The following is a 24,464-nucleotide window of genomic DNA, read 5'->3' as shown; positions in this document are numbered from 1 at the left end:
TGCATTTAAATGTTTTTCAAATTAAACATAAACATAAATAATAATGTAATTTTTGTTAAAAATTCAACATTTAAAATTTAAAAAATGAAAGATTTAAACATAAAAAATAAAAACAATATATTTTAAAATATCGAATAATTGGATAATTAAACGGCTAAAAGAATAGACACACACATAAATAAATATACCAACAAAACCATAAATAAATAAATAAATAAGTCTAGGTGTCATTCTTGACAGCCCACTATCTTTCCACTCCCACTTCACCCGGTCTGCGTACTTCCACCTCCGCAATATCAATGGTTTTGGCCCGTCTCTCACTCCTCACACCACTGCTATCCTCGTTCATAGTTTTGTCACCTCTTGGATTGACAATTGCAATTCACTTTTCTTTGGTGTCCCTCAGAAAGTTCTCCACAAACTTCAACTGGTCCAGAATTCTTCAGCCCGGATCATCGGCAGAACCTCATCCTTTCACCACATCACCTCCATCCGTCCTCCAAGAGCTCTCCTGGCTCCCGCTCAAATATAACATCAACTTGAAAATTCTTCTTTATACATTTTGCGCTCTCCATAACCTTGCCCCCCCCATACGATCTGACCTTCTTCAAATGTCGATTCCCTCTCGTTCCCTCAGATCCTCTTCCTCCCTCCACCTCTGTGTGCCCCCCCTGCCCGTCTCAGTACGATGGGGGACAGGGCTTTCAGCTGCTCTGCCCTCAAACTCTGAAACTCACTTCCTCCCAAAATTGCTAACATGGATTCTCTTCCCACCTTCAAGTCGCTACTCAAAAGCTACCCATTTAAAATGGCATTTATCTCCTATTTCTATTTAGAATTGTATTTTATTTAGTGCATTCTATTTGGGATTGTATTTTCTTTATTATTGTATCTATGCTTTTCTGTGACTGTAAAGTGTCCTTGAGAGCTTTGAAAGGCGCTTCAAATGTATTATTATTATTCATTATTATTACTATTGTTCTAAATAAATAAATCGATGGCTCGCTATTTGAAAGCACGTGCTCGGCGTATCCCTTGTGGCGTTGACTCAAAGTCTTTGAAATCATCCAAATAATTGTTTGACTTTTGGTGAGTCAGTGTCGTTGTTTGTGGTCGTCGCCCGCTGTCATCATTTTGTGCCTTTTTTCCCTTCCCGAGCCGCATGCTGACGACACGCTCGCCATGTCTGTGACCTTTACCAAGCTTGTCCTTTCCTGCTCTTATGTGTAATCTGACCTTATTAAAATCCATTTTGTCAAACGCGCTCACGGGCAAACGTCACTTTCTTCTTTGAATCTGAGAGCGCCGCCATTCTTCAAACGCTAACGAGCGCACGGATGGACAAATGGGGACCGGTGCAAACACGCGGCTGAGAAAGAGCAAGACGGACGTCTGCAAAATGGAAACACAACAAAACAAACAAACAAACAAAAAAAAACGTGGCCTTCCGCTGAAATTCAAGCAGACACTTTGACTTTTCTTCTCAGAGAAAGAAAGAGAGAGAAAAGACAAAGGGAGAGATCATAATATTAATAATAATAATACTAATAATAATAATCTGTTTCATTTATATGCGCCTTTCAAAACTCTCAAGGTCACAGGATAGAAAGACAGAGAGAGAGAGAGAGAGATAAAAAGAGAAAGAGAGAAAGACAGAGAGAGAGATAGAAAGACAGAGAGAGAGAGAGATAGATAGCAAAACAGAGAGAGACAGACAGAGTGAGAGAGAGAGAAAAAGAGTGTGTGAGAGAGAGATAAAAATAGAGAGAAAAACGGAGAGAGAGAGAGAGAGAGAGTGACAGAGAAAACAGAGAGAGAGAGGAAGAGAGAAAGAGAGATAAAAAGAGAAAGAGAGAGAGAAAACAGAGAGAGAGAGCGCGAAATATATATATAGAGAGACAGAAAAAAAGAGACAGATAGAGTGAGAGAGAGAAATAAACAGAGTGAGAGAAAAACAGAGAGAGAGGGATAGGGTTAGAGTTATGTGTAAGGTTACACATTCATTCTTATGTACACACACACACACACACACACACACACACACACACGCACACACGCACACGCACATGAAAATCCCATTAGGTTCCCGTCCGTCCGTCCGTCCGTCCGTCCATCTCACTCTCTCCACAGGAGGAAAAGCGGCGTGCGGTTTACAAGATGGATGAAGGCAGAATTAACAAAGTTTCATTTCATCCTTGTTCATGATATGAATTAAAAATAGAAGTGGCCGTATGGGGCCGGTAATGACCACGGAGGAGGTGGGGGGGGGGGGGGGGATTTTTTTTTCTTCCCCCCTCCCTCCTTTTATCCAATCGCGGCCCCCCTGCAGGAGAGCAGACAGCAAAATGGATGAGTCTTTTGACGCTTAATCCCATCAAGAATGTCGTCGTTGTCGTCTGGCAATGCAATTAGGAAGTCGTCCAGCTCAAATTCTTTTTGGTGGCGCCTTGAAAAAACAAAATGTAAAATGCCAGGCTGCATGTATCATCGGCGCCTTCATTTCATTTCCACAATTGTTGTGGAAATTAACAATTCAAAGTGGAGCAGCAATGGAGTTCGATATTAACACCTTATTAAATCATCAAAGTGCAAGTCTTTCTTTCTTTCTTTCTTTTCTTTCTTTCTTTCTTTCTTTCTTTTTACTTCCATAAGTGTGTCAAGGCCTTTTCACAAATTTATTATTAAATTTATTATTTATTTTATTTCCCGAATTTGTTTATTTATTTTTTCTCGCTTGGGTGCTGATAAAGCGCTGCAATATGTATGTATTGCATAGCATTTTGGACATCTCCCTTCATTTCAAGCTCATATAACTCCAGACCAATATCCTTTAGGACTTAACTCTTTCTTTCAGATGAAAGAAGAAAGTGTAAAGTTTCTAACGCTGCATTGAACGTATATGTCATCGAAAAACTCAATATTGTGTAGGTCTCAGAATTCGAGTAGCAATGACAAAAACCCTGGCACCGAATTGGACACATTTTTGCACACGGTCAGGCGGTGAATGCGTGAATAAGCGACACTTGACCCATTTTGTGGCCCTTTGAAGGCAGAAACTGAAAGTTATTTGGTGTCAAAAAGACAAACTCTTCCAGTCACCCTAAAGAGTTTGGGTGCCCCGCCCCCTTTTCCAAGCGGTTGTTTCAAAGTTGACTTGGAAAGTAGGGCAAACAATTCCCAAGTTCACTCACGGCCACAGCCTTCTTTGACTTCCACCCAATTGTACAGACAGCTGCCAGCAGACGGCGACACCTTCGTGCCACCAGATGACATCGGACTCGCGCGTGCTTGTTGTCCCACGCGGACGCGGAAAAACAAGCAAACATTCTGCTGCCGAGGTGACTAAAATGGCAACCGAGCTGGCCACGCTGTCATGGTTACGCCGCTTAAACAACGGTGGCGACGACGCGTCAAGTCAAGAACGTTTCCGCCATGGATGACGGGTGGCCTGGCTGCTTATTAGCCGGCTGACGAGCGCTTCAGTGACACCTGTCAAAACAAAAATGCCGAGGCGGACGCGTTGGGATTTTGATAAGGAGCTCGGGGTCCATGTCCACGGCAGACCGGACTAAACTAATAAACATGATAGATAGATTTTGCTGGAAAGTCTTCTCTTGGGTCAGCGTTGGGGTGTTTGCGACACCCGCTTAGAACAAACAAGTGCTAGTAACGTAGCACATTTGTCAGCAAACGATTGACGCAGTCACTCATCAACAGAATCTAAAACTATTTTTGTCTTGAAAATGTACTTATATGCCGTATATTTCTAAATAGCCTTAGCTGGAAGCTAAATATGTACTTATATGGGTTTATATATGAAAATTACCTTAGCTGGAAGTTACATATTTGCTGTCCATTCCAGTGCCAGGGTTTTTGTCATTGTCACTCAATTTCCGGGACTCGCAGAATATTGAGTTAATTCCTAAATGATATGGGTCTGGAGTTATATGAGCGTGAAATGAAGGCAGATGTCCAAAATGCAATGCATCGATACTGATTTATATAAGGGGTTCCAAGTAAGCAACGACTACCCAGACGAAGGCTGAAGGCAAACTTTTAATCTAATTTCACAAAGAAGCAGTTGTTTTAAAAACCTGTCATCCATTTATTGGTTCTGCTCGAGTCACGCGCTGAAGATGCTGAAACACTAATTGGGTTTCGCAGCCGCAACGGCGCCCCCCGGGGGAAGAGACTCAACTCCAAAGTGGCCCGATACAAAAGTTACTTGGACGTTTTGAGCAATGGAGGGAGGACGGATGGCTTTCAGCTGCCTTTTAACAAACAAGAGAGACAGGAAGAATCATTCGTGGCCCGAGTATTTCCTTATTAGATTTGATCAAGATGGAGCGCCTGTGGAGGATGGAAAAAAAAAAAAAAAAAGGAAATGTAAAATTATGGCTCGATGGAAGCAGCAAAGTTAGTTCAAATCAGGAACGATTAGCCGCTGATTTGCATCTATTTCGTATTGTAAGGGAAAAATTTATATTGAAATGTTCACTTTTGTGTTTATTTCATTGTTTGACTAGCAAGCTCCGTGTCTGTTATCAAGTTAAAGTCCACATTGCTCTGTTGGAAGAGAAATGACGCCATGATCAAGGGTCGAGGTTTATTGGGGGAGCAGTGAGAATCAACCAATATGATAATTGTCAAGGCGACCGTATGAAGGATCAAATTAACTGTTGTTGTTTTATGCATGTAGGCCTCTGTTTGTGATAAAGCAATGTGAACTGATTTTTTTGTCCAATAAATGGCCATCATACGGGGAAAAACAGCTGGGAATCAAGTCGCAACACGACGCTGTTGTGTTTTGCCTCGCAGCTGATGACCCCGTACGTACGTAAAACTGTTGGACTCGAGTCCAACACCTGGCGCAGGTGAATCAATCAGTGTTGAGATCGCAATCTCTTCCTCCTTACACTGTCTTCAGAAGATCGCATACTGTTTTGTGTTCAAATTCCTTGACAACCTTCTCTGAGTCGTTGATGGAGAATAGACAGAAACGAAAGTGACTGCTTTGGTCCCGGCAATCTGTGTAACTTTCAACAAACGTCCTCATCCAAAAGGAAAACAGAAAAGGAAGAAATAGAAGATGGCGCCCGAGTAGGTCTCATCACACTTGCTTCTTTTCTCATTTTCGTCTTGTTTTTGTGTGTTCTTTTGTCACTTTTCACTGTTTTTCAGCAGTTTTAGCCACGACGTTCATCAAGACCGTGCTGAGCCGTTGTGCCTTTTTGGCAGCTCCAATATGTCAGCACTGTTTTTGATCGGGAGGAATGTCAGTGCCATTTGACGTTCATCGTTGGACACCACTGGGATGATTGTTCTTTTTTCGCGCTTGCGATGGGGAGCATTTTCACGGCCCCTCGTCGGTCAGCGGCAAGCAGAGCGGCGAAGCGTATGTGGAACTGCCGCGGCTTGGAATTGAAGCGGATTTACATGGGGGCAGGAGATGTGAGACAATCTCTTTGCGTCAATGGATGCTACAGCTTCCTGTTTGCTTTCAACATTTAGCTTGTAGCAGACGCGCTCATTCCAACATGACGTCGCTGATCCATTGTTGAAAAGGATGCTTTGATAACTCTGTCATCTAGAATTGCTTTGTGTCACAAAGAAGGTACAGCAAGTGCTGAAGAACGAATGACTGTCTCTGTGTTGAGACATGAAGCAGTTTTAGATGAAAGAGGAGAGGATCAAAGTGTCCTTGTCTCCAGTGGATCATGGACGTCATGGTGGAATGTGCACGTCCGCTACAAGCTAAATGTAGCTAAACGAGCACAGGCACATTGGATTGGATGTACCTTTATTCGTCTCACAGTGGAGCAATTGACATTTCACAGCAGCAATTGAACACCTAAAAAAATGAATCTGTTTTAAATTAGATATCAAGTAGACAGGATGAACCCAATTCAATATTGTGTTTTTCTACTTCTCCCTTTCCTTTCATCACTTTGCTTCTGTGAAATGTTCATTCCTCCGCTGCCAGACTAATAAAGGCTAATCCAATCCAATCCAAAATGCTCCCAACGGTGCTTTTTACATGTTTTTTTATTCCCCGTCCGCGTTCATAGTTTGCCGCGCGCGGTCGCGAAACGACCAGCCGGCGGTGTCGCGCCGCTTCGGAAGCTTGTCAGAGCGCCAAGCCCAACTCCATCATCTTCTTATTGGAAAATGGATGGCGACGTGCTTCTTATTCAATATTCAAAATGACTGACGTGGCTCTCGATGAATAGCGACAACATAAAAGCCCCCTCGTCCCCCCATTCCTAATATCATGAAGAATGTTAGCGCTTTATTACAGCTTCAACTTTGGTTAAAGCGCTATATCTATTTGCTATCTAGCTTGCTACCGAGCTAGATAGCTACGTAGCTAATAGATAGCTAGTTAGATATCTAACTAGCAATCTATTAGCTTTCTAACTATCTAGCTAGCTATGTATTAATTATATACTGTAGCTATCTATCTATCTATCTAGCTAATAGCTATCTATGAGCTATCAAGCTCGCTTTCTACCTATTTGAGTTACTTTCAGGTTGAGTGAACGCTGGCGCAAATGGCTGTCGCTGCCCACCCACACAAAAAAAAACCAGATCCTGTGACTGTAAAGTGTCCTTGAGAGTTTTGAAAGGCACTTAGAAATTAAATGTATAATTATTGATTATTATAAAAATGTTAGCGCTTTATTACAGCTTCAACTTTGGTTAAAGCGCTATATCTATTTGCTATCTAGCTAGCTATGTATTAGCTATATACTGTAGCTAGCTATTAGCTAGCCATAAGCTAGCCAGCTTTCTATTTGAGTTACTTGCGGGTTGAGTGAACATTTATCCAGTGTCTGTAATGTGACCTTGATAGTTTTGAAAAGTGCTTATGAATGAACTGTATGATGATTATTATGAGAATAAAAACAAACACCAACCAAGACTTTTCCCTGCTCTTCCAAGTGTCCGCTGTCCAACTCCCCCCTTCGGCTATAAGCGGCATCTCATAACAAGCAAACGGAGGCCATTAGCCACCTCGCGATGATTACATCCTATAATGACAAATTCTCATTATTGACAGCGTGCGGGGAAAGACTTGGCAGTCACGTTCACATCAAAGACGGCGTCCAAAAGGCAAAAGATACTGATTAGATCGTCTCTAATGTGTCCTTTGAAGTGGCTCTTCCAAATCAACATTTGGGCATTGTTTGTTTTGCTAACCCCCAACCGCCTCATTCTGCCTTTGCTTGACTGAGAAAGGGGGCGGGCGAGGGGGCAATCAATTAGCATTCAAATCATCGGCGCCTTGCTTTCAATCTGTTTTTTTTTCCTCTTATGCTTCAAAAACATTGATTGAGCCAAAATGTATTTAGAGCGTCAAAAGTAAGACACGGAATAAACACCTGTCTCTTTTCCGATGGCCGCTTTAAAAATTCACCGCCGTGCTGAAGAAATGTGGATGGATCAAGAGATGGCAGTGTTTCCCCGCAAAGAAGATCCGTCTGGCCGGCTTGCTCAGCATATCTCCGCCAGCGTCCGCCAGCGTCCTCATTTGCTTTTCCCCCCATTTATTTATGCAAAATGAGGCTGGCGGAGATTCATTAAGTGTAACCGCTACCTGAGATTAGCACAAATGAAGTGTCACTAATATGTGGATTAGCGCCGCAAAGCCACCTGAAATTGGTGGTGGGAAAGGCGCGACGGCGAGACGCCAGACAATCGACGGAGCAGATAACCTTGTCAGCAACGCGCGCGCTCGTTGCTAACGCCCGACGACGTTTTACGCTACATCGGGGACTTTTACTTGCTCGATGCGAGAAAGGGGATTACGTCTTGGAACAGGAATCGCCGGTAATCCCAGTCGAACTCTTTGGATGGAGGCGAAGCTCTCGCATCGGGTAAATAGATGTTGCTGGATTGCGAGGACGTACCGGGACCACGTGTTAGCCTGAGGCTAGTTTTTAACTCATTCACTGCCGTTCACCGTTCAATTTATTCGGAAATTGAAAATAGGACAAGGAGCGCTATCCCCAAAGTAGTTTGGGTTTTGTTTGTTCTTGCTTGGGGAATAATAAAGCGCTGGCCAGACCTCTGGAAATGGTTTTCACTTCCACAAGTGGCAGCATTTCCTTTTTTTCCATGTTAGCGCTTTGTTAAAAGTTTTTGTGGTTTACATGTGGACAATTTGAAATGTTGGTTGTTAAAGCGCTATAAAAATCAATGTGTGTATTGCATAGCATTCTGGACATTGGCCTTCATTTCTGGCTCATATAACTCCAGACCAATATCATTTAGGAATTAACATATTTTTTTTCTGATGAAAGAAGAAGTGAGTCTAAGGTTTCTAACGCTGAATTGAACGTTTATGCTGTCCCAGAACTCGATATTCTGTGGGTCTTGGAATTCCAGTCACAATGACTAAAGCCCTGCCACTGGAGTGGACACATTTTTGCACATTGTCTGCCAGTCAATGAGTACATGAAGTAAAAAATAATGTGTTATGGTGGTATATACATCCGACATTTTGACATTTTAGTTGGTATTTTAGGAAGCATTATGGAATTCCATTTTATTTTGGCAGCCAAATAAAATGAAGTGGCGGACCAGATTTGGCCCCCGAGCCTTGACTTGGACAACGGCTGAATCACTTTTGCAAGTGTTTGCATAATGCATAGTTATTTAATTCTTTATTTATTTACTTATTTACTTGCTTGCATAATGTAATGTATTTATTTACTTGCTTATTTATTCACTTATTTAATTGTTTGCATAATGGGTATTTATTTATTGACTGATTTACTTGTTTGCATCATGCATATGTATTTTTTTTACTTTGCAGCGGCATTGTGTGGCTGCCGCTGCTCACCTGCAGAAAAAGGTATCCTGTGACTGTCAAGTGACCTTGAGAGTTTTGAAAGGCGCTTAAAAATGAAATGTCTTCTTATTATTATTAACGGCGGCTTAGCGCTTTGCTCAAATGTCGTACGTTGAGTCCCATATGTCCGCACGGATAGCATCAATCCCGTATCGAATTGACATCAGCCAGTGCGAGAGAAGTGAAAAGAAGAGTCCAAGCCTCCCAGAACCCGTCGGATTGATGACGCTATCTTTTCCCCGGCCTTTTAAATCATTGATTGGTGGCTTTGTAACACTCCGAGAGGGAACGCGTGATCGGGGCTTCATCAATAATTGCCAGCCAGCGACGTCAGATGGTCCGAGCCGAAGACTTCAAAAATCAAGCCGACCGACGCAATATTGGATTTGCAAAGGATGATCAAAAAGAATCTTTGACTTCTTCTCGTCTGGATCTTCGGACCCGCCCGGTCCGCGGCGCCGCGGCGTCGTACTCGGGCGTTGTTTAGATTTTGTGTAGTTTTAAGACTTTTTTAGTAGAAAATGATTTTTTATGGGTACCTGTGAACGGATTATTCTCAGTTATAAAGGTTTCTTATGGGAAATAAATGTTTGAAAGATGAACTTTTGGCCGTACACATACTTTCTGGGAACCAATTAAGTTCATAAACTGAGGTATCACTGTACGTCCAAGCGGTCGGTAGCGGATCGGTAGCGCCTGTGTGAGGGGACCAGCTGGAAAAGGTGGTGGACAGGGTGCTGAGGGTCCAGTAGGATTGTCCGTGCCCTTGTTTGGATTCTTGCAGTGTGCAAGTCCTCGAGAATGGCTAGGGTGCTGATAATGATTTTTTTTCCGCCGTCCTAACTGTCCGTTGAAGTCGGATTTTGTCCATTTTTTTGGCGGCCTTGAGTGGGACGCAAAATCCGCAAGTCATGTGATAATTAAAAGACAACCGATGCCTCCGGACAAGTTGTGCCCATAATTTGTAAAATGACTTCTACTGAGCACATTTGACAAAAATTCCAGCGCATATAGCTAGATTTTACCTTTTAAGAATGGCGCTGAATACTCAGGAAGTCTTGTTTTTGACTTGGTGACGATACCTACGCGTGACGTCTCGGTAGGTATCGTCACTGACCGAGAAAGCCACACGCAATGCATTTTGGGTACTTTTTTTTTTCATCTGAAAACACCATGTTGATGGCGAAATTAGAAGGAAAACAAATATAATGCCATGGTGAATTGTTGTGTGTTGCACCAAGACTACTATTTGATACTAGTTGACACAAAATCCCAGCAGACAAATCAGCCCATTTCCAACAGAGCTTAGGTGCCATCTTCCGCATTTTCTGGGACGCCACATTTCAGTCCAGATGCCTCAAAATGACACGGAAGGACTTCTTTAATCGATTGCAAACATTGATGCTTTTCTCTTCACAACTACAGTAAAGTCTCGTTATATCGATATTCAAGGGAGTCCGAAAAATATCGATATAACCGGGACTATCGATATATCCGACCCTGTTTGCATGTAATTTTCTCCGTGCGTGCATAGAAATAGTATCAATATAACCGAGACTATCGATATATCCGATATCGATATAATGAGACTTTTTGAATCATATTCATCACTGGATGAGTAGCAAGAAAGCATCTTCACCGAATCTGAAGCCATTGTTTTGATTCTCCAGCAAGGCAAGACGTCTTGGCGTGACGTCACGAACAAAGAGGCGGGCCCTTCTGAAACTCGCCATCTCCGAGGTCATTTTGAAGCAGTTTTGGGACACTTGAAGTCATTTTGATTGGTGTTTTTCATTTGACTAATTTGACTTCAATATCAGATGGCGTGTTTTGGGTATTTTACATGCTATAACAACGTTTTTCTGATGTCAGGAAACTAACAACTGTTGTCGGTTGTCCTTTAAACAGAGGTGCAAGAAGCGACGAGGTCAAAGCAAGGTCAAATCAGTGCGACAGGTGACTAGAAATAGAAAATTGCTTGAATTCCTTGGTGTTTTACAAGGTACGATAAACAGCTGATTGCGCACCGGGCTCATACGGATTTATGAGCTTCACCCGAAGATGGCGACGAATGCGGAGAGTCGGCGCCACTCGTCGGAGCCGCGCCATCGATTCACGTTGAACAACACGACGGTTTACATTCCGGGATTGTTTGTCCGCACACAATCCCCTTCAAGGACAATTTAGCACTGCCGATGTTCAGGTTTTTTCTTTTCTGTCTTTGCGCCAGCAGAAATTGCTCAATGATCGCCACTTTCCAAGTGAATTTCAGAGCTGAGGTACGTAGAAAGATTAAAATAAATAATGAAAAGATGGGGAATGGTCGGGTGGCTTAAATGTTTACTACGGAAAGAGTAATACGTCGTTGATGGCAAGGGAGACTGCAAATTAAAAAAATAATAATAATACATTTCATTTATAAGCGCCTTTCAAAACTCTCAAGGTCAATTTACAGTCACAGGATAGGTTTTTTTTCTGTGGGTGAGCAGAAGCAGCCACACGCGCCAGCGTTCGTTCACTCAACCCGGAAGTAATTCAAATAGGTAGAAAGCCAAACAGAAAGCTAAACACTAGCTAGCTAGGTAGCTAATATATTTCCTGACTCAAATAGCTAGCTAGCTCGCTAATAGATAGCGAGCTGGCTAGCTATGCAGTGGTATAATGCGTATGTGGAATACAGATACATACAGACAGAAACACAAATGTGTAAAACCGGTAGTCAATACAGTTAAAACATGGACAGATGAAGCAAAGTTATCGCTACAAGAATGCTTCGACTGCACTGATTGGAGCGTCTTTGAAACTTCAACGGGCACATTGGATGAATACACAGACACTGTAACATCATACATTTGGTTCTGTGAGGACATGTGTGTACCAACAAAGTCCTTCCGCTCATTCAACAACAACAAGCCATGGTTCACTCCCAAAATCAGGCAGTTTAGGAAAGAGAAAGAGTCCGCATTTAGAAGCGGTGATCGAGCGCTTTACAAACTCACCCGAAACAGGCTGACGAAGGAAATTAACATCGCAAAGAAAAGTTATGCGGAGAGGCTTAACAAACAACTCTCCGCTAACGACTCTGCATCGGTGTGGAATGGCCTGAAAGCAATAACAAATTATTGTTTATCATCACCCCAAGCAGTGTACGACAATGGTCTGGCTGATGACCTTAATACATTCTTTTGCCGATTTGAAAAGGGAACTCCCATTTACCGCATATGCCCACCATTACCAGAAACTAGCGTATCTCCGCCCTCTGCCCTACAAATCCACGAACTGGACGTTTGACGGCTCTTCAAGCAGCGGAAGATCAAGAAAGCTGCAGGACCTGACAATGTGTCCCCCTCCGGTCTTCACACGAATCTTCAACAGATCCCTGGAGCAGTGTGAAGTCCCATCCTGCTTCAAACAGTCTACTATCGTCCCAGTTCCAAAGAATCCAGCTCACTCGGGATTGAACGACTACAGACCTGTTGCTCTGACGTCTGTGGTCATGAAGTCCTTTGAACGCCTCGTGCTGAACCACCTGAATAACATCACCGGACCTCTGCTAGATCCTCTTCAGTTTGCCTACCGGGCAAACAGGTCCGTGGAGGATGCAGTCAACATTGGACTGCGCCACATCCTCGACCACCTCGACAACACAGGAACCTACGCAAGGATCCTGTTTGTGGACTACAGCTCTGCGTTCAATACCATCAACCCAGAACACTCCTCGTCCCCAAACTTCTCCAGCTTGGTGTGTCCCCTACGATCTGCCAGTGGACCCTCAGCTTCCTGACAGGACGGACACAACAGGTCAGACTGGGAAATATATCATCCACAACACGAACCACGAGCACTGGAGCCCAGCAGGGATGCGTCCTCTCTCCGTTGCTCTTCTCTCTCTACACGAACGACTGCACCTCAACGCACCCAGCTGTCAAATTCCTAAAGTTCGCAGACGACACCACGGCATCGGTCTCATCAAAGACGACGACGAGTCTGCGTACCGACAACAAGTGGAGCAGCTGGAGCTCTGGTGCAGCCGTCACAACCTGGAGCTGAACACGCTCAAGATGATGGTGGACTTCAGGAAACATCCATCACCACAGCTACTCCTCACACTATCCAACTCCCTGGTGTCAACCGTTGAGACCTTCAAGTTCATGGGAATCACAGTCTCCCAGGACATGAAGTGGGAGGGAAGTCAACACCAACTCTATCCTGAAAAAGGCCCAACAGAGAATGTACTTCCTGAGGCTGCTAAAGAAGCATGGCCTGCCACAGGAGGTGCTGCAACATTTCTACACGGCTGTCATCGAATCCATCCTGCGTTCTTCCATCAGCGTTTGGTTCGGGGCCGCCACAAAAATGGACAAAATCCGACTTCAACGGACAGTTAGGACGGCGGAAAAAATCATTGGCACCGCCCTAGCCACTCTCGAGGACTTGCACACTGCAAGAATCCAAACTAGGGCGCGGAAAATCCTACTGGACCCTCCGCACCCTGCCTACCACCTTTTCCAGCTACTCCCCCAGCTACCGATCCATGCGCACCAAATCCAGCAGATATTTAAACAGCTTCTTCCCCCAAGCCATTAACTCTGAACAGTAGCCCAAATTGAACTGTATAGTGCCTCTTTGCAATTTTTTTGATGATGATACTAGTGCACCGTGTTCGACCGGAAACAAATTCCTTGTGTGTTCTCCATCCTTGGCAATAAAGATGATTCTGATTCTGAAATGTCGCGGCTTGGAATGGAAGTGGATTTACGTGGGACGGGAGATGTGAAACAATCTCTTCCGTCAACGGATGCTACAGCTTTGTGTTTGCTTTCAGCATTTAGCTTGTAGCAGATGTGCACATTTCACCATGGCGTCCCCGATTCGTTGGTGAAAAGGACGCATTGATCCTCTCCTCTTTCATATACAACTGCTTCATGCAACAAAGAGGCCGCACAAAGTGATTAAGATTGAATGACTGTATCTTTGTGTTGCCATATTTGTTATTTTGTTTTTGTTGTGGTTTTGACTTCAAGATGGCGCCTTAAGGGTCTGCTGCCTTTACAGCAGCTCCTGTATTTGTTTTTCTACTTCTTCTTTTCCTTTCCTGTTACTTTCATGACTTTTCTGCTGTGAAATGTGAATTTCTCCACTGCGAGACTAATTAAGGCAAATCCGAATCCGATCTCGCTTGTAATGTTTAAAAATGGCTAAGGGAAGTGTCCTCTGAAGAAAACACAATGGTGGATGTAAACACAATTTGTATACAAGCTAACATTTACATAGCATTGTGCTCGCAATGAATTGAAACGTGGCGCAAAGTATCAATGCGTACTCATTTGCTTCACACTTGCCTGCGCATATTTTTTTTTTGGAGCATGCCAGCAACATGGTGAATATTTTCATTGAGGATAATGATGTGCCGGCTCATTTTCACACCGGCTTGTAAACTACAAGTACGGGAAAATAGGCGAGGGGAAGTGTTCTTTTTAAGGTCATTGCCTTCTGTTGTGTGAGTTGTCTTCTTTCTTTGGCTGTTGGCAGCTCCGCTGCTGTAACGTGAGATGTAGAAAACTATTCTTTGCTACCCAAACGCTGCCAGCTTCAGTTTAAAATAAAAAAGGTAATCTGAGCATCTCTCTGCTTTAATGCAAGAAAAAACTGAATATGAACTCTATCTATCTATCTATCTATCTATCTATCTATCTATCTATCTATCTATCTATCTATCTATCTATCTACCTTGCTTTCTAGCTGGCTATCTAGCTTTAGGATCAGTAGTGCCTGCCTGAGGGGAGTCGCTGGAGAAGGTGATGGGCAGTGTGCGGAGGGTCCAGTAGGATTATTTTTTTTCGAGGCACAGTCATTATCCGAGACGTTGCCTTTAACGGGCGTAGCATGCAAATCAGTGGGTGAAATGGTAATGATGGCGGGCGGGCGCCGGCTGATGGCAAAATAAAGAAATAAAAGGGTGAGTTGATCATTCAAATTCGCCCCCCCCCCAAGCGTGGCACATTCCTCAAACAGACGCCTCCTCTAGAGAGACCAGACGCACTCTGATCAAAAGACAAATGAGCTTGTGATCTTGGGAAGGGGCCTCCTACCTCGGGAGATGCTAACCCCGGCGCGCATGCACGTGATTGAGCGCGCGCCAGTCGCCGGTCGTGACCTTTGCGAAAATGTGCCAGCACGTCCACTATGAGACTCCAGGTTTACATTCATCGATACAAAATTGACCGCTATAAAATATATAGCTAGCTAGCTTTTTATCTATTTGAGTTACTTCCTGGTTGAGTAAACGCTATCCAGTCATCTCGTCGGGAGTTAAATAAATCAGGAGGACGATGGTATGAAATGAGCATTTAGTGTGAATATTTCTTGCTTTATTTATCGAGCTATCCAGCTATTTAGCTAGCTATCTAGCTAGCTATCATGCTGGCTAGCTATTTGCTATCTAGCTCCCTGGCCGGCTATTTAGCCAGTTATCTATTAGCTGTATAGCTATCTAGCTGGCTGTCTAGCTGGCGCGTGTGGCTGCCGCTGCTCACCCGCAGAAAAAACGATCCTGTGACTGTAAAATGACCTTGATAGTTTTGAAAAGCGCTTAGAAATGAAATGTCTTATCATCATTATTATTGTTATTATCCCAAATGATTAGCGACAGATACGATCGATAATCAATGGCGCAGGCGGTTCGACCGTGTCTAAAACCTGCGTTTTGTGTCTTGAGTGACATCACGGCTGTCGTAGGAACTCCCCTTTCCGCCATGATGGACTGTAGCTACAATATGTTCGACAAGACATACAGTCAATAAGCAAATTAATAACGTACCGTGTGCACCTCGTAAACCCAAAGTAGACACACTTTCATCACGTAGACTTTATCGTTCCGTTTTCTATGCCGATTCCTCTGGCAATTTCTCTTCTTCTGTCTCTCTCTCTCGCTAGCTAGCGATCTCTCTCTGCCTACATTTGGCACATCGAAGCACTTGACACGGAACCAGAAGTGACCCTGACAAAATATTATAAAGCTGAAAATATTGCGGAGGATTTTAAGAAAAACATAAATATGAAGATTCACGTAGACACGTAATTTTTTTTTACAGAATGTCAACAAATAAATGATACTTTTGTTGTCATGGCAACCGATGACTCAATATTAGTGACAGTTACATGGACGCCCCGCCCCAAAAAAATCTTTGCACCTGTTGAAACTTAACATTCACAAATGTATTCGCAAATTGAAAATATGACGCAGAGCGCCATTCCCAATTTTTTTTGTTTTGTTTTTTGTCATGAATGGGTTTTGATAAAGCACTGGCCAGACCTCTGGCAATGTTCTTTTTTTCCATGTTAGCGCTTTGTTCCAGCTTCAGCTGTTATTCAAGCACTATATAAACCAATATGTATGTATTGTATTGTATTGTATTTTGGACAGCCGCCCTCATTTCAATCTCTTATAACTCCAGACCCATATATTTTAGGAATTAACACTTTTTTCCTGATGAAAGAAGTCTATGTTTTTTTTACGCTGCATTGGTTGCTGATGTAATCCTAAAAGTCAATATTCTGTAGGTCCTGGAATTCCAGTGACTATGACAAAAACCCTGGCACTGGACTGGACGCATTTTTTGCACGTCTGGCAGTGAATGAGTTAATAAAAAACGGGGGGGGGGGGGGGGTGTCGGTGTCGTTCTTGCCCTCCTCTTCTCCTCACGCATTCAGATATTCCAACAAGGTGATAAGGAAATGGCTTGACATTTCCAGATTTATTGCCGCATTTTGTTATTATCGCAGAAAGAAATATAGGGAGATTCCGTCCCATAAATCATATTGAGGGAGCCACGCTAACGCTATTGTGTTGAGCCCATTGCCACCCTTTTAGAATTAGAAAGAAATTGCCGGCTCATTTTCACAAATGGAAATGAAAAAAAAAAAAAAAAAAAAAAACAAACAACAAAAACGTCGGCCGGTGGCGCAGCGTGACTTTCTCCCCAAAGTGTTTATCAATGGATGGATTTCCTGAGTGCTTCTGCTACGCCACGATCAATTTTGATTAGCCGCCGCTGCTTTGACAGTCGAGCCAGCCGATGCTTCGGCTTTTTACCAGGCGTTTCCTTTCTTTCTTCTCGCCCTGTGCAAGTGTTAGATTAGAAAAAAAAAAACACATTCCTTGACGGAATATCCAAAAAATAGACTGCAAAGTAATTTCAAAAAGTGATGAGTGTTATATAATGTAGATAATATGACAGCTGAAGACGGCTGTGCGGGTAACAATATTTGCCTAAATGGAAATCCCTTGTAAAAGACAACCCTTTCGCTTTACACACACATGAAAATTATGGTTTCCAATAGAAACAATGAGTCCAAAATCATCTAAATAGTAAATACTCAACGTTCTGGCTAGCTAGCAAGCTAGCTAAACTAGCTAATTGGAACATTCTAGCTAGCTGGACTTTTTAATTTCCGCACTGCAAGACTAATAAAGGTAAATCCAACCCAATTCTATCCAATCCAATTCAATCCAATTAGCTAGCTAAACTAGCTAATAGGAACCGTCTAGCTAGCTGGAATTTTTAATTTAATGTCCCCACTGCAAGACTAATAAAGGTAAATCCAATCCAATCCAATCAGCTAGCTAAACTAGCTAATTGGAATATTCTAGCGAGCTGGAACATTCCTATTTTTTTTCCGGGGTTATAACAGAGTGCAGGGGTGTTCCTCTTCTCATCCTCCCCATAATTGCAATCTTTGGAGCAAGTTATTCGTGATTCGTTTTTAGTTAGCAGGATGTGCAATAAATCAGCTCGCACGCATTTTACTATCTGACGTTCTAGATATGGTAGCCCGTAAAACAAGCGCGAGGAAAACGAAACGCGACAACGGCGATCGTCCAACGAGACGATACATGGTGTCAGAAAAGGAAATGGTCGTAACGCGCACGTCCGTGTCTAAATTTGACAGTGGTGCTGTCAAGTGCTCCAAAAGCAATAAAGCAACAGAAGGCCGACGATAAAAATGAACGTTGTCCCTTCGTTTGAAAAGCCAGCGCCGGACCGGACGACTCGGGGGCGGAGACGCGATAATGTTTGATATAAATAAAGTCAATAAAGCCAAAGAGTAAAGTCGGCCATAAATAAACACTTGGAGAGAGGCCCGACTCCGAAAGCTGCCATGCCCATTTTGCCAAGATATTAGCGGGAGTGAGCACTTCAACCAGTCCCTCGGTGGACCGAAAATGTCCTTTTCTGGCATTTCCATCACTTGAGGTCCGCCGTAAACACCTTCTGTCAAATACAGTCATACCTCATCTTACCAACTCAATTGCTTCCCAGAAAGTGTGTGGAAGGTGAAAAGTGTGTCTGCCAAACATTTATTTCCCACAACAAACCATTCAAAATGAGAATAATCCCTTTCCGGGTCCCCACAAAACATCATTTTCTACTAAATAAGCCTTAAAGGACAACCAACACCATTTTTTGTTTCCTAACTGACATCAGAAAAACGTTTTATAGCATCTAAAATAGCCAAAACACGCAGGCTGATCTTTTTAGTCAAATTCAAAACACCAATAAAAATGACTTCAAGTGTCGCAAAACTGCCGCAAAATGAGCTCGGAACTGGGGTTCTTCAGACAGTTCCGCCCCCTTGTTCGTGAGTGACATCACTCCAGGATACTCCTTCACAAACTGCCCTGCTCCAGAATCAAAACAATGGCTTCAGAGAGTTCAGATTGGGAGAAGATGCTTTCTTGTTACTCATCCAGTTATGAAGATGATTCAAATTATTCTGAAGAGGAAAACACAAATGTTTGCCATCGATTCAAGAAGGTCTTCCGTATCTATTCCAGCCGCCTGCAAGCGATGAAACCGGTGAAGATCTGGACTCCGATGTAGTGCCCAGAAATTGCACAAGATGGCGCCCAAGCTCCCTTGGAAATGGAATGATTTGTCCGCTGGGAATTTGTGTCCACTTCCCCCTTCTTTATGCGTGTTATCGCAATTGGCTGCGACACACAACTATTCACCATCATGTTATTGATGTTGTTTCCCTTCTAATAACACGGCGTTTTCAGTTGAAAAAAAGTACCCAAAATGCATTGTGTGCCGCTTTCTGGGTCAGGGGCGTTCCCTCCGTGACGTCACTTAGGGCATCGTCATCAACAGGAAAACAAGACTTACAAGTCTTAACAGGTCAAATATAGTGACATGCGCTGGAATCTTGTAGAAGTCATTTTATGAACGCAACTTGTCCGGAGGTGCCGGTTGTCCTTTAAAGTGGGCACTGATTAGAAAGTGGACAGTGCAATGGCGCCGGAATAAAGCGACTCCCCTCTCCGAAGATACCGCTTGAAATATCCGAAGCAATCGGCCCGTCATCCGGCCTTCTGCGATATGTCTGAGACGGGAAATACGAGGCCTTGCGAGCGCCACGCAAATGAGGCGCTTCAGACTCCACCCTAGCATCGAGTTGAACGACTTGGCTGTCAAGGCGACATTCATATCAGCCCTGTTTTCCTGTCACGCTTTGTTAAAACACATGAGCAAGCGGGTTTTTTCTTTCTCGATGACGACTCTGTGGCTCCCCGTCAGCATTCAAATGACACTCGCGGCGGCGTTCTGACATTCCGACGGAGAAAATGTGCAACCACGGAAAATATTTGACCTCAATCTATCAGCTAACGCAAGGTGTCCCTTGGAGTCATTATTGTTCCAATTAACTTTGAAAATGAGATTGGAAATTAAAAAAAAAGTATGATGACAATGGAGGCTAACGGTATGACAGTGATACCGCGGCTTACGAACGCCTTAGCTCATCAATTTTTCACCTTACGAACATTAAATTTGCGAGAATATAATCTCGGCATACAAACTAGTGTTCGGCGGACAAACCAAACCACACAGCGCCACGGTGGCTGGCGGACTAGTTTGCCACACCCCCTTTGAGTGCAGATGTGGTTTGCTATCGAGTGGAGTACTTTTGCTATTATTGGACTGAAAAGGACCCCACCACAGGCTAGTGCTTAGCCGAAGAGGACATAAAAGAAAACGACGGTCGAGCATAACAAGGAGATCATCAAAAAACACCAACGAGGTGTGCGTTTGTGGGACTTAGCGTCCCAGTACCAGTTTGCTAAGTCGATCATTGCTCATGTAGCTAAGGGTCTTTCTGTGTTGTCCAAGCAACGGTCTCAGGCAATCCAAGAGGTTGAAAAAAATCTGTTGATTTGGATGAATGTAAAGCAGCTAGCAGGGGACAGTGAGTGAGTGAGGGTATTATCGCCGAGAAAGCACGGCAACTTCACTCGGATATCAAGAGGCAACTACATCTGTAAATATGGGTTGATGCAATGCAGCTACATATATCAATATAATACTTCTTGATACTTGCACTATGTACAGTTTTTTTTATGAAACAGTTTTACACATATAGAGTTTACAGGTGACAGTTTTATTTTACTGCACTGCAAATTTCCCCATTGTGGGATGAATAATGGTTTCCTGATTCAGATTTTGATTCTGATCAACGACCATCACAAAGGTCAATAAACGACTTTATTATAAAGTCCAGTTCATTTCTTCCATTCCAATACAATTGCACATATATCATACATGAAATAAGGTATATTTTGTGAAGTTTTAAGGTTTATTTAGTAGAAAATGATGTTTTATGGGGACCTGGGAACGGATTATTATCATTTTAATGGTTTCTTATAGGAAATAAATGTTTGGAAGACTAATTTATTCGCCTTACACACACTTTCTGGGAACCAATGAAGTTGGTAAGCTGAGGTATCACTGTACGGTATTTTCTTTCATTGCAAGTCATGTACTGCTTCCAGGCATGCCCCCCCCCCGACCCCCCCTCCAGGATCAATGTCCTGAAACTCCAAGAGAGTATGACAGCAAAGTTGGAGCCCGAAGAGGAATGATAAGAGCCTTCTATACACCGAGTTATTTTCATGCGTCCCGGCGATAGCGCGGTAATTGCTTTGGAGTTGCATTAGCTTGCTGGTGAAGTCCCGAGCTATCGAAGACGTCACAGAAAGGAGAAAGGAGCATTATTGAGACCCCCCCGGGCCCCCTCCGCCGTCAGCCGAGCACCGAGCGTGACCACAGCAACGCATCCATGGACGTGACGCGGGGGCCCTTGAAAAATCAGTCCAAATGGATGTCAGAGGGGAAGGATGTCATTTGAAAGCTTCTTACTGCTCATTTGCTCAAGTGCAGAATTTCCTTGATACAGACGCAAATTGCTTTAGTGGAGGCCATTTTTTTTCCTGATGGCCTCCTTTGGGTAGCCGAACTAATAATAATCATCATCATCATAATAATAATACATTTCATTTCTAAGCACATTTCAAAACTCTCAAGGTCACTTTACAGTCACAGTCACAGTCACAGGTTTTTCTGCGGGTGAGCAGTGGCTGCCACACGCGCCAGCTTCACTCAACCCGGAAGTAAATAGAAAGCTAGCTAGCCAGCTAGTAGATAGCAAATAGATAGCCAACAGATAGCTCGCTAGATAGTTAGCCACCTAGATAGCTTTATAGCTAACAGTTAGCTAGCTAATACACTGAATGTCACTATTAAATACACAGATAGAAAGCTAGCTAGCCAGCTAGTAGATAGCTAACAGATAAATAGCCAGCCACTTAGAAAGCTATATAGCTAATAATAATACATTTCATTTCTAAGCGCCTTTCAAAACTATCAAGGTCACTTTACAGTCACAGGATCAGTTTTTCTGTGGGTGAGCAGCGGCAGCCACACACGCCAGAGTTCACTCAAGTAAGGAAGTAAATAGAAAGCTTGCTGGCCAGCTAGTAGATAACTAACTTGAGAGACTGTTTCAAGGTCAGTTTATTCGGGCCGCGGAAGCATATTCAACTTGTGAAATTCCATCATGCTTGCTGAAGTCTGAACCAAATTTTGAAAATGTGGTATGTGAACCACAATAAGTCATTATTCTTGACGTTAGCGTTGGAAACGAGTTAGTCATGAACTCATTTACTGCCAGACATTTTTTTTCATTGTAACTTGAATTCCAGGACCCACAGAATATTGAATATTAGGACGACATATCACCTCCACCTCTCATCTTTCATCCACGTGCCTACAATGCGCGTTTTTGCAATAGTAAACCCACAGAAAACCCACACAGGCAGGCTGGAGCTGCAATCGAAGCCTTGCACCCTGCCGGTCAAGCAGTCAACATTTCAAAGCAAGCGCGACACAATGATTCCATTTTGTTGATTGTTTGTCCAGAAACAAATCAGAAGCAAACAGAAGCAGAGCCACTTGTATTGTTTCCGATGAAAATCCAGCAATGGCGAGCGACTGCTGCCCAAACGGAATTAATGCTACGAGCAGGCGGGTGCACTTCATTTCCAAGGATCCACTTCTTCCCGAGTGCACCCCCGACCGGCCCCCCCACTGAGCGCACGATACATTTCACCAAGAGACAGAAACCGAGCTGGTCGGAATTGTCTGGGTATCGCTGACGACTAACAGCCACATCCGTCTCGCTTGGAAAAATGCCGTTTAGTGGCCGCCCACGCTGAGCCAACGAGGAATTAGGGAGCGATTCATGCAAGGCGCAGGAGCACGCCACCATGCAACTTTCCTTCTCGGGCTTATTTCACTTTGAATTGTGATTGGAGGCCCTCCACGGACTGCCGAGCGAGCAGCTCGAGGCTTGCGTTTGGAGGTGGCGACGCTTGGATTAACTCATTCACTGCCGGACATGTGAAAATAGGTGTCCAGTCCAGCGACAGGCTTTTTGGCATTGTCACTCCAATTGCGGGACCCACAGAATATTGACATTCGGGACTACATCAACTTTCACTGCAGGGTAAGAAACCTTAGTCGCTCTTCTTTCATCGTAAACAAAGTGTTAATTCCTCAATGATATGGGTTTGGAGTTAAGTGAGCTTGAAATGGGGGCAGATGTCCAAAATACAATTCACACATTTATTCGGGAATTGAAAATTGAGCGCCATTCCCGAATACGTTCGGGTTTTGTTTTTTCTTGCTCGGATGCCGATAAAGGGCTGGCCAGACCTCCTGCAATAATTTTCCCTTTCCACGATAGCGCTTTGTTCCAGCTTCAGCTGTTGTTACAGCACGCACTATATAAATCAATATGGATACAATGTATTGTATTGATACAGCCGCCCCCATTTCAAGCTCGGATAAGTCCATAGCCATAACCTTTAGGAATAAACTCCCTTTTTATGATGAGACAAGAGAGTCTAAGGTTTCTAACGGCCTATTGAATGTTTATGTAGTCCTAAAACTTAATTAATATTCCGTGGGTCTTGGAATTCGAGTGACAATGACAAAAACCTTGGCACTGGACCGGACACATTTGTGCACATATTCTGGCAGTGAATGAGTTAACTGGTTGGGTTGGCGATTAGAAAAGACTTTATTTGAATGCCAGTTTATCCCTGTTCCATTCTGCTATTCAAATCTATTTCTTTTTCTTGCGCTCAACAAATTATTAGAAGAGCGTTTAGCGACCTCTGTGGCCGACACTCAACATGGGCAGGATAACTCAAGTGATTCGATGCAGGCTGGAGGCCACAACGGCTAAATTTGAAGGTCACCTTCACTCACGTTTAAAAAATAACACACTGATGAAAGTTAGTACTTCACGCTGAGGAAGATCACGGAGCGCATTTGATTCGCCCAAAATAGAAATCAAATGTAAACTATTTGTGATTTGAAACAGCAGGCCGTTGTGCAGTTATTTGGCATGAAATCATTGCACATTCAGATTGTATTTCCCCTTCATTTAGACAGCGGCTGTCAGATGCACAATCGTGCGTGCCTTCAGGTGTTGGCCACGCAGCAGTCAGCAAGTCGGACGGACGGACGGACGGACGGACGGACATTTGTGCAAGGACGGAGCGCATTTCCAACAATAGCGCAGTCCAGTAAACACAAAGCAAGCAATTATACTTGCGGCTTGCTTGGCAGCGAAGATTCCAATGAAAGGCGGCGGACGTTCCTCTTGTCGCTACTTCAGCAAGGCATGAAGATTTCGGAGGCCTTCCTTTGCTTTATCCAGGGATGACGACAACAACAACAACAACAAAACTAGTCCGTCATCGTCGCTCCAAAAAAATGTTTGATTTATTTTCTTGAACAAAAAACCAAGGCTCATTAAAACGTGTGTAGAGAGTAAAAAATAAACTAAAAAGTGAGTGAACATAACTTTGACACTGGCCTCTTATGCTAACACTAAAACACATGCTAACGTGCTCTTAACAAGTTCCAATTAGTGATGTGTCGTTCGCGAACGAACCGGTTCTTAAAGCCGGATCTCTGAAGTGAACCAATAGAGCCAGTTCCTCACATAGAGCCGGAAATGGGAGCCGACTGTTTTTTGTCCTCTATTACCCGCCCGCCCCCAGTCTTCGGTTAAAGCCACACATGATTGGTCGATACCTGTGGTAGAGGGGGGAGGAGAGAACGCAGACACATGCAGCAGTGAGGAGAAGGGGGGTTAGGGTAGACAAGTGGACAAATGTTATTACATTATGCTGTTAGTATTATTCAATGATGATAATTTTTACTTGTTGGTATGATAGCATTATAATTAGTGACAGCTGATC

Source organism: Hippocampus bargibanti, linkage group LG03 (assembly GCF_051943395.1).
Source record: "Hippocampus bargibanti isolate YZ-2025 linkage group LG03, ASM5194339v1, whole genome shotgun sequence".
Taxonomy (NCBI): domain Eukaryota; kingdom Metazoa; phylum Chordata; class Actinopteri; order Syngnathiformes; family Syngnathidae; genus Hippocampus; species Hippocampus bargibanti.
Note: the sequence above shows the minus strand (reverse complement) of the source record.